The sequence below is a fragment of the Podarcis muralis genome, chromosome 5 (genome assembly GCF_964188315.1).
Source record: "Podarcis muralis chromosome 5, rPodMur119.hap1.1, whole genome shotgun sequence".
NCBI lineage: Eukaryota > Metazoa > Chordata > Lepidosauria > Squamata > Lacertidae > Podarcis > Podarcis muralis.
In genome coordinates this window covers 57,121,196-57,126,034 of record NC_135659.1, presented here as the reverse complement: position 1 = coordinate 57,126,034, position 4,839 = coordinate 57,121,196, and the positions used below count along the sequence as shown (strand labels likewise).

General features: G+C 46.5%; 1 non-coding gene across 1 annotated transcript; it reads right to left on the bottom strand.

Annotated features, from left to right (window-relative positions):
- Positions 1-2,856: 2,856 nt before the first annotated feature.
- TRNAN-AUU (transfer RNA asparagine (anticodon AUU)) lies at positions 2,857-2,931 on the bottom strand. The gene has a single exon. It is a non-coding gene; the product is annotated as a tRNA-Asn (tRNA).
- Between the last annotated feature and the right edge of the window lie 1,908 nt (positions 2,932-4,839).

The window sequence follows — 4,839 nt, the reverse complement described above, 5'->3', positions numbered from 1 at the left end:
AATGGCGCTTACTCCCAAGTAAGTGTATATCGGATTGCAGCTTGAGGTATATAATCATGATCAGGCTCTACTGCTGTTCATACAAGGGAGCAGAGGAACACGTGTGTGTGTGTGTGTGTGTGTGTGTGTGTGTGTGTGTGTTTGTGGTGAGGAGCTCACACAAAATCCTTGATACATGGTAAGGGAGAGGTTCCTAGAATGCAGAGCTGTGCATTCTAGAGGACACCTATCAGGAGTGCTGCAGCAACATATTTCATGCATTGGGAGAGGCTTGCCTCTTGACCTTTGGGCTCTGTTCCTCTTCCACAGCCTGATTCTGTGAGGTCAGGCTGAGCCCCCATCTTCCTCTCTCCCATTAGGACTGCTCTCTCAAAGCAGTCCCGAGTTTTAGCAGCAGTGGTAATCCTGGGGCGCACCAAAAGCACAGCATCCAAAGAATTTGGGAACGGTCGCTGCTGCTGTTCATTTTCCACACACTAATCTTAAGCATCGTCTGTGACAATTCTCCAGCAGCTGTTCAAGGCCTGCTGTTCTTTTCGAGGATTTGGACGACGTCAGTGGCACGAGTTCACTGTGGTAAAGGGAAATAACTCGGGGAGATATAGCAGGAACCTTGTCCTTGCTCCAAGGCAACCTTCTCGGTTGCCAACATTCCTTGACAACTTTCCCTTTTACTCAGCTCCGGTTTGAAAAAATACCCAGTTGAGGAAGGGACTTCCCTCTCATGACTCACATGTCGGTCATACGCAGCGGTGACTCAGCAGTGTTTGACACCAGGCCATATGTTCTCACGGGATCTGAAGCAGGAGAGGAGGAGAAGGCGAAATCAAGGGCAAACAGCACAGGAGAGGGCAGAGGGAAGAGGCAGAAGGGAAGGAGAGAAAAAACTGCCAGGGATTCATGGCAAGAGGACTGGGGCTGTTATACACGACTAGGTACTGTTTTAAACACAAAGCCACCTTGTAATGGGTCAAATTATTTGTCTGTCAGCTGATACAAAGAAAAAACTGCTCCTTTCCCCTTATGGCCTTATGGGGTACCCAAGAGCCCATATAGAGTCCTCTTTTAGGTTCTCTATCAGTAGGAGAAAATAACAGAGGCAAACCAAGGCAGCTAGTCAGCCTGATCTTTATTAAAGCTGTTGCAACAGGGTGCTCCCCCCACATGCAGGAGAGAGGAGGGACCCAGAACAAAGGTGTGGCCGCCCTTATATAGACTTTTGGAATTGCCCACCCTCAAACTCCAGACCACCCCCAGAAACATCATACATACATCACAGAAAGGGTGTAGCCCAGGACCACCTCCCCCAACACATCATTCATCCATCACAGGGGGCGGTCTAAAACAGAATCCTGAGTGTGTCGTTTATCTCCTGTCTGGCAGGTTACCTAGTTGTATTATCTGGATTTTGGCCACTCTTTTGTTATTACAGTGGTACCTCTGGTTGTGAACGCGATCCGTTCTGGAGCCCCGTTTGCAACATGAGCAGAACACAATCTGCATCTGCGCATCTGTGTGTGCGTGGGTTGCAATTCGCCGCCTCTGCGCATGCACGCGATGTCATTTTGAGCGTCTTCACGAGTGGCGAAACCTGGAAGTAACCCTTTCCGGTACTTCCAGGTTGCCGCGGGATGCAACCTGAAAAGATTTAACCTGAAGCAAACGTTACAAGAGGTATGACTGTATAACTACTTAATTCCTGAATCCAGGTCACAGGCTCACTCTATTCACACCTTAAATGTGAGCACAGAGACAATGGGGAGGTTTTTTCAGTTCTTCCCTCCTTGCAGAGAAACTTTTGGTCACTTTGGGAGAGTCAAAATGGTTTCAGGACTGTCTTCCTCTCCAGTTTCAGACATGTGGTTTATGTATTTATGTACGTGTTTGCCTTCCACATTCAATTTATATATTCGAGACCTTAAATTCTTATAACACAGCCCAGCATTGCTTGTTATGCCTGGCACTGGCTCTCTGGTGCAGAGGGCCTTATTACTGGAGATGGCAGGGATTAAACCTGGGACCATATACATATAATATGCTCTCAGTCTCTGAAGGTTTTTGTTGTTGCTGGCCTCCCTTTGTCCTTCTGCCACAAGTGTCTGGCACTCTCCCCTGTGGCTAGAGAGTAGCGATGGGGAACCTTTTCCAAGGCAAGGACTGCAATCCTTTTGGACAATTATCCAGGAGCAATATGCTAGTGGCTCCAGATGCAAAAGTGGACATGGCCAGAGAAAAATGTGGCCAGAGCAATGAATGAGAAATTTAATTCTGTGCAGTATTCAGGCAAACAAGAAGCACTATTAGGGTTCACGTATACATTCCAGACAGGCAAAAACATTTGGGGAAGGCACAAGAAGTGTTGGCGAGGTGATGCTGGCCAGGGCTTTTTTAGCACTGGATGTGGCTCAGGAGATTATGTGGCCTGGGAAGAGTCGTAGGGGCCGGAAGCCTTGAGGTGCTCCATTCCAGCTCTAGAAATTTTAGTGTGCTAAATACAAGGCTATCATTTCCATCTAGGCCCACCTTACTGAGGGTGCCTCCCTCACGACTCCCCTGGCCATTGTATGCATTAAGCCTCAGCCAGATGCTTTGCCAATTCCAGAGGGGAAATAGTTGATGGTTGCTTAGCAACACCAGACACTCTCCTCAACATGGCTCCGGGTAGAGGCCTAGTACTCATTGCTCTGTCCAACAGTAGAGATGTCTACGTTAGCATGTCCTAACTGTGAATTGCTGTCTTTTGTGTGAAGCTGTTCAAAAGGTACCCTGCTCCAGTATTATCTGATTTTGACTTTTAGGAGTAAGTTCTTGAGAAATTAGTCCAACCCCCTGCAATGCAGGAATCCTGCCCACAGCTGTCCCTGGGTGGGTTTGAACCACCAGCCTTCTGGTTAATAGCCAGACACACTGACCCATTGTGCCACAGAAGGTGTAGGTAAGAACCCATTTACAGTACTATACCACCCACTTTTGCATCTAGCCCCACCCACCTGCCAGTATTTTAAAACCAGTTGCCAAACTGCTCCAGAGGTTGGGGGTAAGATGGTGTTGGTGATACCATCTGTGCTAGCCAATTGGCACTACCTCAGCTAGTGTGTTCCCATTCAAATTGCACCACTTCATAAAGCTGCTGAACCGGTTTCCTCAGAGCTCTCTTTGGAATAGGAAAAAAAAGATACCTTTGGACTGGTCCCAATGAGAGAGGTAGCAAAACATGCCATCTGCTCTACAAATGTGACATCTGTCTTTAATCCTACCTAAGCTGGAACAGGACAAAGGCTGTCAGGAGGAACAAAAGGCTTTCATAAAGGGGCTACAAGAATGAGGCTTTAAAAAAATTAACCGCTAACAGAAAACACACAAAAAAGTTGGAGTTGTGGTGCCCAATAAATGTTTTGCAGTGGGCTGTGAAACCAAGGAGAAAGTAGCTACAGGCAGCGACCAATGGACAGCAGGGGTTTTATCTCAGGTACAGTTGCAGTCAACTTGGGGTGCTGCCACTCACCTGACCTCTGGATGGTTGCATCGCTGCGATGGAGAGTTTGCCGCAGTGCGAATGCATTGGCAGGATCACCGGATTGGTTCTTCCACTGTGTTTGCATCATGCTGACCTAGCCACCATGTTATAACTGACTGGAGGCCAGGTGAATGGCAGTACCCCATCATACTGTTTGCTACCACCCAGGTCTCATTATCATCCCTTGGCTAGCAAGCCACAATTCACAAGTGCATTTTAAAAGTGATGTCAAATTTTATGTTTTTAAAGAACCATATGTACCCATATGTGCTCTTCTGCCACTGTCCACACCAATCTGTTTAGGACATTTGGAAAGCATTAATAATTCAAGGTTAGCTTATAGCTTCTCAGGTTTCGTCATCCCACAGACCGGTCTCCAACAACTCTCCACAGTTCACTGTCTTGAGCAAGTCATTGCAAGTCAGCATACATCTCCACCCTTTTCCTTTATCTTAATATTATACCTTCCCAGTTCTTTTGCATATTGGGTGCTTTCTGTGGTTGTGTACAACTGGGGTATAAAGCAAATGTCATCTTGTGGCAGCTTGTAAGAACATACGTAAGAACATACATTTTGTTCATTTAATACAACAGCACTGGGGCGGAATTAAACAAACTTGTCATTGTTTGATTATAGAATTTGACTTCCGGTGCACCACAGCCCATGAATTGATTAATGCTTATCCAACAACAAAATATCTCTTTCCCCACTTATCACTGGGTGCTCGATAGTACCAGCCTGCAACCTGGTGCTCATCCAAACCTTATGGGACTACAACACCCATCTCCCCTGACTATTGGTCATGCAGGCTGTGACTGATTGGAACTGGAGTCCAACAGCATCTGGAGAGCACATGGTTGCGGAAGGCTACTCTGTGGTCTTAGTACTCTGCTAATACATTCATGCCCCAGTGTCATCACCTCCCCTACTGAAATATACTCAGAGTCGCAAAGTGATTTCATGCTCTTTATTCAGCTCATAGTGGTGAGGAGGAATGAATGAAATGTCCCCTCAAAGTATCTGCTTTATATACATTATTTACACAATGGGCTGCACATGATTGGCTAATTCCGGAATTCTACTGTAAGCCAATCAGGTTGTGGATTCACTTCTATCTGGAGCATGATTGGGTAGTTCCTGCCAACCAATCATACTGCTGCATTGTTCTAGGACCAATCAGACTGCTGCATTCTGAAACCTATTGTTCTAGGACCAATCAGACTGCTGCCTTTTGGATCCTATTGTTCTAGGACCAATCAGACTGCTGCAGTTTGGATCCTATTCAACTCAGTACATAACACCCCTCCCCTCTAAATTCCAG